The following is a 13,943-nucleotide window of genomic DNA, read 5'->3' as shown; positions in this document are numbered from 1 at the left end:
ATCCGGGTATGTTCGAAGAGAACTGATGCACGGAGGGCCCCGTACGAACTTCATTATGTATATAAATAGCTCATCCACCATCAAGAGACGGCCGTGGTGACTGAGCGGTTCTAGGCGCTACAGTCTGGAACCGCGCGACCTCTACGGTCGCAGGTTCGAATCCTGCCTCGGGCATGGATGTGTGTGATGTTCTTAGGTTAGTTAGGTTTAAGTAGTTCTAAGTTCTAGGGGACTGATGACCAAAGAAGTTAAGCCCCATAGAGCTCAGAGCCATTTGAACCATTTTTGAGCCTGAAAAAAACAGTTTTCAACAGTCAGACGGACAGACAGAAAGACAAATAACCACGAAGTGATCCTTTAAGGGTTACCTCATTACCAATTGAGGCAAGAAATCCTAATATGGAAATATACACACACAAATTCGACGTTCTGTCCCTCTGTTTCAACAAACTGGTTGTCTGATTTAATAATAGTGAAGTAATTCCTTCCTGTTTCCTCCACCTTCAGGACACAGTCATGTTGATCAGACACGGTTCAAATGGTTCAAATGGCTCTGAGCACTATGGGACTTAACTTCTGAGGTCATCAGCCCCATAGAACTTAGAAGTACTTAAACCTAACTAACCTAAGGACATCACACACATCCATGCCCGAGGCAGGATTCGAACCTGCGACCGTAGTGGTCGCGCGGTTCCAGACTGGATCAGACACGGATATCAGGGATAGGGGAGTGAAGAAACGTGGTGAGGACTGAACACATGAAATCAGTAACACAGAAAAATCAGAACCAAAGTACTGTACAGAGAAATAAATCTCAGAAGACGCAGGAATATGTGAATAAAAGTTTTTGCAAGACTCACGTATGAGAAATTATTGATCACCATTTCACAGTTTAAGAACCTTGCCAAATGATTTTGAAGAAATAGTCAGTGAGTTGCTACTACACTATGCGATCAAAAGTATCCGAACATCTTGCTGAAAATGACTTACAAGTTCGTGGATCCCTCAATCGGTAATGTTGCAATTCAATATGGTGTTGACCCAACCTTAGCCTTGATGACAGCTTCCATTCTCTCAGGCATGCGTTCAGTCAGATGCTGTAAGGTTTCTTGGGAAATGGCAGCCCATTCTTCACGGAGTGCTACACCAAGGAGAGGTATCGATGTCAGTCGGTGAGGCCTGGCACGAAGTCGTCGTTCCGAAACATCCCAAATGTGTTATATAGGATTCAGGCCAGTCCATTAAAGGGATGTTATTGTCATGTAACCATTCCCCCACAGGTCGTGCATTATGAACAGGTGCTCGATCGTGTTGAAAGATGCAAACACCATCACCGAATTGTTCTTCAACAGTGGGAGGCAAGGAGGTACATAAAACATCATTGTAGGCGTATGCTGTGATAGTTCCACGGAAAACAACAAGGGGTGCAAGCCCACTCCATGAAAAACACGATCACACTGCAATACCACCGCCTCCGAATTTTACTGTTGGCACTACACACGCTGGCAGATGACTTTCACCAGGCATTCGCCATACCTACACCTTGCCATCGGATCGCCACATTGTGCACCATGATTCGTCACTCCTCACAACGTTTTTCCACTGTTCAATCGTCCAACATTTGCGCTCCTTACCCCAAGCGAGGCGTCGTTTGGCATTTATCAGCGTGATGTGTGGCATATGAGCAGCCGCTCGACCAATAAATCAAAGTTTTCTCACCTACCGCCTAACTGTCAGAATACTTGAAGTGGATCCTGTGGTGTCACCGCCAGACACCACACTTGCTAGGTGGTAGCCTTTAAATCGGCCGCGGTCCGGTAGTATACGTCGGACCCGCGTGTCGCCACTGTCAGTGATTGCAGACCGAGCGCCACCACACGGCAGGTCTAGAGAGACTTCCTAGCACTCGCCCCAGTTGTACAGCCGACTTTGCTAGGAAAGGTTCACTGACAAATACGCTTTCATTTGCCGAGACGATAGTTAGCATAGCCTTCAGCTACGTCATTTGCTACGACCTAGCAAGGCGCCATTACCAGTTAATATTGAGATAGTAAAACATGTACCGTCAAGAGCGATGTACACCAGTTATGGATTAAAGTTAAGTATTACATCAACTACGTACTTTATTTGCTACAATTAATTCCCTTAACTGTTCCAGACCTCGCGCCAGCCTGCGTGAGCTTAAGCGCCTGCCTTTCGGCTACCAGTCATAGTGGATTGGCTGTCGGGCCAGTCCACTACAGATCCTGATGCAGTTTGGAATTCCTGTGTGATGATCTGGATAGATGTCTACCTAATACACATTACGACCCTCTTCAACTATCGACGGTCTCTGTCAGTCAACAGACGATGGCGGCCTTTACGCTTTTGTGCTGTACGTTTCCCATCACGTTTCCATTTCACTATCACATTGGAAACAGTGGACCTAGAGATGTATAGGAGTGTGGTAATCTCGCGTGTAGACGTATGACACAAGTAACACCGAATCACCTGACCACGTTCGAAGACCGTGAGTTCCGCGGAGCGCCCCATTCTGGTCTCTCACGATGTCTAATCACTACTGAGGTCGCTGATATGGAGTACATGGCAGTAGGTGGCAGCACAATGGACCTAATATGAAAAACGTATGTTTCTTTGGGTGTCCGTATACTTTTGATGACATAGTGTACGTTTGGGTGTCTACCGTTTCTGTTGTTTCGTATCGTAAGTGTGTGTCTTTTAGAGTACATAATTCTGAATTCACAGATGATTGGCTTTTAGTTTGTAATGAATGGATGGAAAGCGTTTAGGATTGAGTGAAACGAAGGAGTAAGTTATTTTCATCGCACTCTTTAGTAGCTGTATCTTTACGAACATTGTTTCAAACGCTAAGTTAACTTATAATTTTTTTTGGTTTCACTTTAATATTTTCCGGCCAGTGTGGCCGTGCGGTTCTAGGCGCTTCAGTCTGGAACCGCGTGACCGCTACGGTCGCAGGTTCGAATCCTGCCTCGGGCATGGATGTGTGTGATGTCCTTAGATTAGTTAGGTTTAAGTAGTTCTAAGTTCTAGGGGACTGATGACCATAGATGTTAAGTCCCATAGTGCTCAGAGCCATTTGAACCATTTGAACTATAATATTTTGGATTTTATTTTAAGGTTTGTAGATGCGTCTCTATTCTACTTTCGTGTCTTTATTCCTTGTTGACGTGTATCTGTGTTCCACAGATTTTCTGTGGGTATCAGTTGAGTTTTCCTTCTACAGACACCTGGAGGTTGTTTCTTGTTGATACCAAACGTTTGTACGGTTTATCCCAATATCATTGCTGAACAAACGCTGCAGTGTTTTAAAGTAACTGATTTTCTGTGTATATATCTGAGCTCCTTGAGTGCTTTTACCCTCCGAAAACATTTAGGGTATTCCCTATAAGTTCGAATCTAATCGTTATTACACAGAATTTTGTGTTGGATTCAGCTTCATTTTCTGCTTGTATTTTTCTTACCTTGTTGTTGCTCTGGTTCAAAAAAATCAAATGTGTGTGAATTCTTATGTGACTTAACTGCTAAGGTCACCAGTCCCTAAGCTTACACACTACTTAACCTAAATTATCCTAAGGACAAACACACACACACACACACACATGCCCGAGGGAGGATTCGAACCTCCGCCGGGAGCAGCCACACAGTCCATGACTGAAGCGCCTTAGACCCCTCGGCTAGTTGCTATGGTTCCTTGCGTATCTATTCTCGTACTTCTGGTAAATCGTGTGTATAGTATATCTTCTCCTTTCATTTGGTTTTATATTTGGTTCGTTTTGTGACTACATTTCTTTGTAGCCATTGTTTTTGGCCATTTGCGTTATTGTGTTTTGGCATCCACTACCTGGCAAAGGAAGTAAATCACCCAGAAGACTTGATCGGATGTTAATGGAACTTTTTACATGTACACAACATCGGTGGATATGTAATTGATAAGAGTTGTAATTATCAGTGAAAAGTAGAATGGCCACCAGGCTGCCATAATATTCCTCGTGTTTAGTGTTGTTACTAGACCTGATAGAGTATGCAAGGGACGTGAACAGCGTCAGAGCCGGCCGCGGTGGCTGTGCGGTTCTAGGCGCTCCAATCCGGAGCCGCGCTGCTACTGCGGTCGCAGGTTCGAATCCTGCCTCGGACATGGGTGTGTGTGATGTCCTTAGGTTAGTTAGGTTTAAGTAGTTCTAAGTTCTAGGGGACTAATGACCACAGCAGTTGAGTCCCATAGTGCTCAGAGCCATTTGAACCATTTTTTTTAACAGCGTCAGATGTTGAGTGATCACAGCCGGCCGCTGTGGCCGAGCGGTTCTAGGCGCTTCGGTCTGGAACCGCGCGACCGCTACGGTCGCAGGTTCGAATCCTGCCTCGGACATGGATGTGTGTGATGTCCTTGGGTTAGTTAGGTTTAAGTAGTTCTAAGTTCTAGGGGACTGATGACCTCAGAAGTTGAGTCCCATAGTGTTCAGGGCCATTTTTTGTCCATTAACCAGATTTGTGTAGCATTTGGGTGGGACAGTGGTCCGATGTTGGACTGTATGTGAACATAAGTTGAGGCATACTAACCGTCAAGGTTCCGATCGACGAAGTGTGACCGCCACAATGAAGAATCACAGTATCGTGGACCATGCACACCATGAACTTTTCACATCTGCACCTGCCATCCGAGAACGTGTGACGGACTTCATGCAATATTCCTCCCCACCATTTGCTGCAGAATAACGGCAGGCGGACTAGGGAACTGCCGACCCATGCTGCCGTTAACATCACAACACAAACGGCTGCGTCTGGAGTGGTGCCGTAACCGGGAACCTCTGACTGCTGATGAAATGCGTCGAATTGTGTTGAACAATGAATCGTCGTTCTGCACTACCCCAGATGACTATCATCGACAGGTATGGCGGCGACCTAAGAAGAGGTTCCATTCTTCCAATGTTTTGCAGAGGCATAGCGGTATTACTCTTGACGACTGTGACGGCTGAAGTGATTGGGGGAACTCTGACAGCTCGAATGTACGTCGCACGTCCTGTTCCCTCTTGAATTATCTCTCATACGACAGTGTAGTGGTGCAATTTTTTAACAGACCCATGTTCGTCCTCACATGGTAAGTGTCTCTATGAACTCCCTGTGTGATATTCAGGTACTCCCGCGACCAGCAAGAATTCCAGATCTGTCCCCAGTAGAACAAGGCTGACACCACATTGGTCGACAACTCCGTCCCTGTGCGAGTATCATGGATAACAAGGACCAGTTACTACAATTGTAGGACCGCTTGCCTCAGAACAAGATACAATAGCTTTATGACATCCTTCGCAGCCTAATCAGTACATACATACGGAGCAGAGGGGGTGCAACGCCATACTGATTAAATGGGTTCATACCATCAGGTTCTTTGTAAACTGGACTCGTTAATGTAATCACTGAAGCAACATCACATACCCTCTCAGCCCGTCAAGTTTCATTTCTTTATCTCCTCCCCTTCTGGGTGATACCCATTTTTTTTTTTTCTTAGGAGGAATATCTGGTAGCAGATCATATTAAGTGGTATTGCGTTTAGTTTTTAGATCTCGTCCACGAAAGCTGTTTGTTTCTGGGAGTTCTCCAATGATTAATTTATTATTGCCTTAGTAATTAACAAATATTACATGTGGGAAGATTGTATAATTTTCTTTTTGTTATACCTAGTTAATCCATTTAATTATTTTTCTCCTTTCTACAGCGAATTTGAACTTATCGTGTGTTGTGATTGTATCAGTATTTTCGTAAAGAGGTGGAGTCCCTCCACGCCCAAACTTGGATGGTACCATCGCAAATGTTCTACTGTCACGTTTGCGTTTGTTAATGTTAGTCGAGGAGTTCACAGGATGTGGGTCTGTGATGATGTCCGTGTGTCTGGTTGGATTTACGACTAACAAGGGCCCATCGAGGTGAGATAGAAAGTGGACGAAAACGACTGAAGAGTAACGGTTTTAAGGGCAGTGGGATAAAGTGTCAAGCAAAGCACTAAGGGAAAATTACCTCTGCGACAGTCTGGACTGGTAGTAAGAGCAGTAGCGGTTTTCATGCGACAGATGGTGCAAGGTTAGGGTTATGGTTAGCTGTTGGGTATCGTCAAAGCTCGATACCTAAGTGATTACTTAGGTTCTTCATAGAGAGTATCAGTCTCAATCGATGAGAGGTACTACTCAGTTTGGTTACCGACGATGCCTCCTGGAGCAGCTGCAGCGTCTGCGTACCTTGTAACATGCCATGGTGCTGATGTGAGTGGTTGACTGGTCGTAAATCGATCGCACACTGTGAAGGTTTTGTGGATTTGTTTGTGTTAATGTGAAAATTGGCTTCCGTGCTTTTGCCGGCGGTGCGGCTGTGTTCATTCATCTGGTAGTTCCAGTCAGCATGATTGGGATTTATAAGTTCGCCGAAATTTGCGTTGTTTATTTTTCTTTAGTTTGCCGTAGGTAGTTTAGCGTCCCTGGTAAGGAGTGTCTTGGACGATTATATTTCCACCTATGGTTGTCATCGTAGAAAAAAAAAAAAATTCAAATGTGTGTGAAATCTTATGGGAATTAACTGTTAAGGTCATCAGTCCCTAAATTATTCTAAGGACAAACACACACACCCATGCCCGAGGGAGGACTCGAACCTCCGCCTGGACCAGCCACACAGTCCAGGACTGCGGTTAATCCCGCGTGGCTGTCATCGCAGATCCTCAGAAGTGATGAAGGGATTTTACGCGTTTCTTGAGTTCCTGTGCAGACGTGTGGAGAGTTTTCTGACTCGATAGAGTCTCGAGGCGGTATTTATTGTGGAGCTCCGCTGTGCGTGTGTGTCGTGGAGCACTGTTTATGATACGTAGTGCCTTGTTCTATACAACCATAGGCGTCGTAGGCTTGATGTAGCTGCTAACCCCCTACAGGGGCTGTGTACGTCATAAGAGGTCTAATCACTGTCATGTGCTTGAATATCTACACCCGCCTGTCCAGTGTCCTTTGTCTTTTCAGCGCTGGATGAAGTTGTTTGAGCCTCGGGTGTGCTCGGCTGGCAAAGCATTGGTTGTGGTCCCCTCAGGTTAATTTTCGGAAACGTACTGGGCGCGACTGTAGTGTTATTTGTCTGTAGTGTTGGCGTTTGCGTAGTTGCATCGGTCTACGGGTAAACAGAACTGCTTCGCATTTGTCCACGTTTACCTTATTACACCACAGTTCCAACCAAGGCTCGCCATTACAGTTTTGTGCTGCCTGTAGTCGTGAGTTGATGTTCGATGGCCTCCAGTTTTGCGCTAGGATTACGGTTTCATCCGCGTTTTGTATAGTTGAGATATCATTAATGTAGAGGTTAAACAAGGGGCGCTTCAGGATGCTGCCCTGAAGGTACTCCATCTTGTATACCGGGCCTTGTTGAGTGTTTGCCCTAAATATTGGTGTTGATGCTTCTGTTGGTGAGGTACAAGCGTCTGAAAAGTAAGAATACGACAGGAAAACAAGAGTCGCTGTGCCTGCGAATGAGGTCGTTTGCCATGCGCGCATCTAGGGGCTGGGGGGCAAACCGAGGTATCTGCCCCGGACATCAGTTTCAGGGGGTGCCAAATTCATATTCTTGAAGAAAAAATCTTGTTTCATAAAGAGCCTAGCTTTCGGCGCACGTTGGTCTATCGCTTATTCATGTGATTTTAAAACGCATCCCTGTTGGTTTTTGAACATTTTTAACGCATTCTCAATTAATTTCTGAACGAATCATAACTTGAATTTTGAATGCATGCGTAGTGTACGTGATGCCTCTGCCAAGGGAATCTCCGTTGCATCAAGAAATAAACAAGACATTTCCGCAGGCAAAAGGGGACGAGGCTGTACGAGCTGAGCCGAACAAACCTGAAAGGGTGAATACTAATCGCTGTTTGTTTATGTAGTTGATTGGGTGTGCGATTCATAAGTGTTGTTATAATTATTAGCGATATCCATAGATTCAGACTATCAGAGTAGAAATAAACGACTAACAGGAATAACAAGTAAGAAAGATTACATATTAGCTTCTGGGTGTATCCAAGATAATGAAATTTTGACACAAAACGTTTGGTCAGATAGCTACACTGCTAAGGGCCAGTTGTACAGTTCCCAGTTAACAGATGCGTAAGTTCTATTCTCGGAATAGCGCGGAAAACTCGTTGTACGAACACGCAATAATGCCTAATGGGAGAATAAATTCGGGAAAACTAAACCGGTGAGTCTGACAGGGTAATGAAGTTAATCGGACAATAAATTTTGACAGTGGCAGGAACAGTTACTGAATTAGTGATGACAAGATTGATTGTTAGAACGAGGAGGGAGAAGAAACGGAGACATCACACAAATTATATCGAAGAATATGATGATTTCAAATTTCTATAGAAATTTCGTACTATTAATACTTTTAGATCTGATGCTTGAGAAACTGAAGCATATGAATGAAATGTGAAACTATTTCTTAACATGAAACTTTTTGCTTGTAATAGGCCTTATAGGCATTTGAGACTGGTACTTCGTGAATTATATTCTGTCGTGTTGTTTATGTAAATGAGGTACATAAAAATGACCATTAGTGTCAGAGCAGTCTCGCTTAGTCTAGCAGACAGGGACAAAATAGACGTGATCAAATAGATAAACCACACCACTCTTGGGTACTATTTGCAGTAAAAGCGTTTTCAGTATTAGACAACGACAATTTGATTTTTCGTGTAGCAAAAAGTTTGACGCACTTCGATGAGGTAATAGATTCTTTAGCAGAAAGGAATGCACACCGTGTAAAGCTGTCGCATGATTAGAGAGAAAAAATGCTCGGACCTAAGGATTGAAGAAATGTCTACTGTCTTGCTTGTCTCTTGTCTTTAATGGTTTTGTTTCCTATATTTAATTTTATGTCACACAAAAGAGAAAGTTATTAGTTGGTAGGCAATAAAGAGTGCAATTTTTCGGAAGAGTTCTTGTTCTCCCGGTCACAAATAATACCACCCTTAATTAATTGTGAGTTTTTAAAAGGGTGGTAGGATATCAAACCAGTCGACTGCCAATAGGAGAGGCGCCATAGGACATTTTAATTTCCACTGCCCTGAATGTAGATGTGATGCCTTCCATTACAAAATATACACGTTTGAATCCACAGAGCGTTATACAGTGACGTGCGATATCAGAAAGCTGTGTGAAGAGGCATGGCACTGCAGTTTGCCACACTTAAGACGAAATAACATATGTTACATTTCTTGAACATATATATTTTATATATCAAACCCTCCACAAAGACGTGAAGAAGAAAATTAACATATTTTCGAAAAATCTTTTTTTTTCAATTTTTGACGTCCTATATGAAACGCTCCAGTGGGATTATTGGGGGGAGGGGGGGGGGGAAGGGGGGGGGGACACTATCAGGTTTTTGCCCCGGTTCGCAAATATTGCAGTTCCGGGGATTGCGTCGTGCCATACACGACCGAAAGTCTTTTCGATGTCTAGGAACACCCTTGTTGTTTTCTTGGAACTGTAGCCGTCTGTTACATGTTCAACGACGCGAAGGCGTTGTTCTGTTGTGGAGTGGTAATTCCCGAAGCCGAACTGCTCCGGTCTCAGGGTGTTGTTGTTGATGCAGTGCCTAGTGGGTCGTTTTAGGACTCTCTTCTTGACAGTCTCTCTCAGCGAGCACAGAAAGCTTTTGAGTCGGTAATTTTGTGGGTGGGAATGGTTTTTCTCTGGCTTCCTTAAAATCATTACTTTGGTCGCCTTCCTAGAAGCAAGGAAGAGTTGTTGATGTCTTAGGATGGTGTGTGTGTGTGTGTGTGTGTGTGTGCGTGTGTGTGTGTGTGGGATGTGTGTGTGCGTGTGTGTGTGTATATTGAACGAGGGACCTAGAAACGACGGAAGGACTTCGTCCCGCCGTAGCCCTCGGTGGTTCACAACCCTACAACAGGCCACAGCAATCCACCCACCCCACCGCCGCCCCCACACCGAACCCAGGGTTATTGTGCGGTTCGGCCCCCAACGGACACCCCCCCCCCCTCACCCCCCAGGGAACGTCTCATACCAGACGAGAGTAATCCCAAATGTTTGCGTGGTAGAGTAATGATGGTATACCCGTACGTGGAGACAGTGTTTGCGCAGCAATCGCCCACGTAGTGTAACTGAGACGGAGTAAGGCGGCCCCTCCCGCCGGAGGTTCGAGTTCTCGCTCGGGCATGGGTGTGTGTGTTGTTCTTAGCATAAGTGAGTTTCCGTAGTGTGTGAGTCTAGGGACTGATGACGTAAGCAGTTTGGACCCTTAGGAATTCACACAGATTTGAACATTTGCAGAATAAGGGGAACCAGCCTGCATTCGCCGAGGCAGGTGGAAAACCGCCTTAAAAACCATCCACGGGCTGGACAGCACACCGGACCTCGACACTAAACCGGACCTCGACACTAATCCGCCGGGCGGATTCGTGCCAGGGACCGGCACGCCTTCCTGCTCGGGATGGTACTCTCAGCATAGTACTCGACGTCTACATCCACATAGATACTCCGCAGGCCACCCCACGGTAGGCGACGAAGGGTACCCTGCACCACTTCTGGTCATTTTCTTTCGTAATGAGTTTTAGGTTTTCTATCGCTTTGCTCGTGAATTCCTGGAGGACACGGTTCCGAAAGGCATCTAGGCCAGGGGCTTAATAGCCCACGTAATTTTTTTGTGTGCTAGTACGTCTGATTTTGTTGCGAGTGCTGGATACAAGACCTGTAACCTCGCGGTCCGTTTCAAGAATGAATACCGGGTCTGGTTTATATCTACTTGAAGAATCTGTATAGCTTCTAGTGCCCCATCTATTAGGCACGTGATATAATTCGTTTGACTAACTTAGAACACGAATATAATGTAGTGGTGATTATTTTATCGTATGTGATTTATAAACTTGCACTACAGAAGCACGTCTACAAGCTTTTCCTGTTTCACATCTGTGCAAGAAGTTAATTATTATATATTGAAACAAATAACATAACTGTTTTAGTTTCAGTTGTAAATGCATCTATAAAAAGTGAGCTGAAAAATAATTTCTCCATGATAACAGTTAAGGCTTTTTAAACAAAACAAACTTTATTAACATCCTACACCTTTACTCCTCATGTCTCTGTATTTATTTCTCAGCATAATCACCCAGGCAACGCACACAATTCCCGTAATGAGAGACTAGTTTGTTGATACCGTCACTATAGAATGTTTCACTTTGTTGCCGGGCCACGACCTCACCTTTGCTTGCACCGCTTCGGCACTATCAAAATGACGTCGTCGAAGGTGCTCTATAAGTTTTTTAATCAGATGAAAATCGGATGGGCCAAGTTGGGACTGTGTGGAGGAGGATCGATGACAATGAGCCCAAGGCATATGATTGTTGCAAATATCGCAGCGCTCGTGTGGACTGGAATTTTTATGTTGAAGCAGAGGGTACTCCATGTGTGGACGAACTCTTCGAGTTCGAAATTAGATTACAGCACGAACCTTAATAGTTACGTTACACACCGCCATGTTACATGTCACAGTTCCGAGCCCTCTAGCGGCAGAAAGCTGTAGACATGGAGAATAAAGATACAGAATGTTAAAAACGTTAGATTTATTTAAAAACCTTTCCATAAATTTCGGTGGCCCCTCTTTCCAGCATGCCCTCGTACTAACACAATTAAGCGCCCTTCGGGTTGCAATCTTGCTACATTCTTTTATAATCACGACCTTAATATAAATGGCAAAGGTAGTGTCAATCAGAACACAGGGAGAAGTTGAGACATAAATGACAATAGATTTATTCATTCTTAACATCACAACACAAACAAATGTCTAAAGAAATGTCACACAGACATTTTCATTTGACAAACGGTTACACTAATTTGGTGTCTATGGTGGACAAAGTGATCATCTGGGGATCGACACACGACACTAATCAGAACACTAACCGCTTTGTCTGACTTCATACACGTGAGTCCGGGGTATGGCACAAAATCCACCCCACAATCAAGCATCTACAGTCTACTATTCCAAAAAAAGAAAAGTGGTTTGAAAGAACAGGATCCTGAGAAACATATATTGAAGCCCTACGCCGTAGCAGTGAACCTTACCCTTCTGCTGGTCAGGGCGGCACACCATGATGCGTTCGGCGATTGAAGTCATGGACGGCAGCAATCTGATATTAACGGCGCGCGCCCGAAAAATGCAAGTACGCGTTCTTGTGTTCGGCTACTTCGGAATGCAGATACTTCCCTATGAGCCTCTGAAACCCCGGTGGACTACAGTGTGCAGGTGAGCCCGTTTGCTGGTCTGCCAAACCAATCTGACTCCGTCCCACGGCTATGCGTGACGTAATATGTCAAGTCTTAGACGGCCGACTCAAGGCAAATAAGTACACCCACGCATCACTCGTTGTGTCTGTGATGCTAGAAGCAGTACTTCTGATGGTTCAGAAGGTGACTGCCGCAGGCTCTAGGTGGCACGATAGCAAAGGACACAAGTCTCACCGTTTAAGTAGAGACCTGCAGTTCTTTACTAGCGAAGCGCCAGTACAAGAGTGACTTCTTCTCCTTCTCTCTGCTTTCCTCGCCAGCTCGGTATCAATGCACATTTACATCTTAGACTACTCCCACTTTAGCACAAGCCAATCACGAATTCGAGTGCCGCATTCGAAGATGGGAGACTGCTCCTTGCTCTTCGTACACCAATTTGACCAGTCAGAGACTTTAAAGTTAATTGGGAGAAAAGAAAAAAGATATTCAGCTTTGCAGCCTCTTTCTCACGCATTTACGCTGTGCCTTTTGCTAACAATATTAGCAGGATGGAACCACAGCCCTCCATAAAAAGATTGTTATCTAGCCGGCCGGAGTGGCCGAGCGGTTAAAGGCGCTACAGTCTGGAACCGCACGACCGCTACGGTCGCAGGTTCGAATCCTGCCTCGGGCATGGATGTGTGTGATGTCCTTAGGTTAGTTAGGTTTAAGTAGTTCTAAGTTCTAGGGGACTGATGACCTCAGCAGTTGAGTCCCATAGTGCTCAGAGCCATCTGATTGTTATCTTCCCTGTTGCGTCCATTTAGAAGTTTCCAAAGAACTGCCATAAACTCGCTGAAAGCCTTGTGCCTTTACAAATATGTTTTTTGTGACAACCTGGAGATCTGGGCGCCAGTGACCTCCCACGGAAATTCGCAGAACGCTTACAGTCGTCTCATCGATTTCCTGCCTAACAAGGGCCCATCCTCTGCTTTACTGCCGGTCTTTAATGCTTTTGCCATTGCAGCGGCGTCTCCTTGTCGCTAGTCAGCCTACCTGGACGCGACCGGCGAACAACCGGCGCCATCCAAACATGTCTGCACAATGAGACCTTGAAACTCGACAGTCCAGAAAAGCTTTCACCCAGGTTCCGCAGAAAAAAACGCTTTTACTGCAGTCGTTTAAATCGGCACCCTATTCCTTTAAACGCAGCTAAAGCTTACCGCTATCCCTTCACTAGAGCACACAAGCAAGAGCGTTATCTTCTGCCCACGATTTCATTTTGATATATGAAGTCAGATCGTAATCAAGATCATCTTCCCTAAGCACATTAAGCGGCATGACACCGAACCAGAAGTGAGAGTGCCCTGCAATCTCTCTGTGTACTGTAGTGTGCCTCTAAAGGAGAGGTGTAGCGTAATAACATTAACATACGAGGTGTGCTTAACTATGCTAGTACGTTTATCTGCTGACTGTATAATGTATTTTACTATTGACGGAACGTCCCAGTGTGCAAAGTGTTGCAGAATCACTTTCATTTTATTTAACTCCAGCAGTAATAATGTATACATGTACATTGTTGTAAATAACTTTATAATACCTAAACGTAATCTGAAAATTGAATCCATTAAAAAATAAAGAATTATTCATCAGCATCTCTTGGCATTTGGAGTATAACATTTTTTTTTAATA

Source organism: Schistocerca piceifrons, chromosome X (genome assembly GCF_021461385.2).
Source record: "Schistocerca piceifrons isolate TAMUIC-IGC-003096 chromosome X, iqSchPice1.1, whole genome shotgun sequence".
Taxonomy (NCBI): Eukaryota; Metazoa; Arthropoda; class Insecta; order Orthoptera; family Acrididae; genus Schistocerca; species Schistocerca piceifrons.
The sequence above is the reverse complement of the archived record's forward strand: the minus strand, read 5'-3'. Positions refer to the sequence as shown.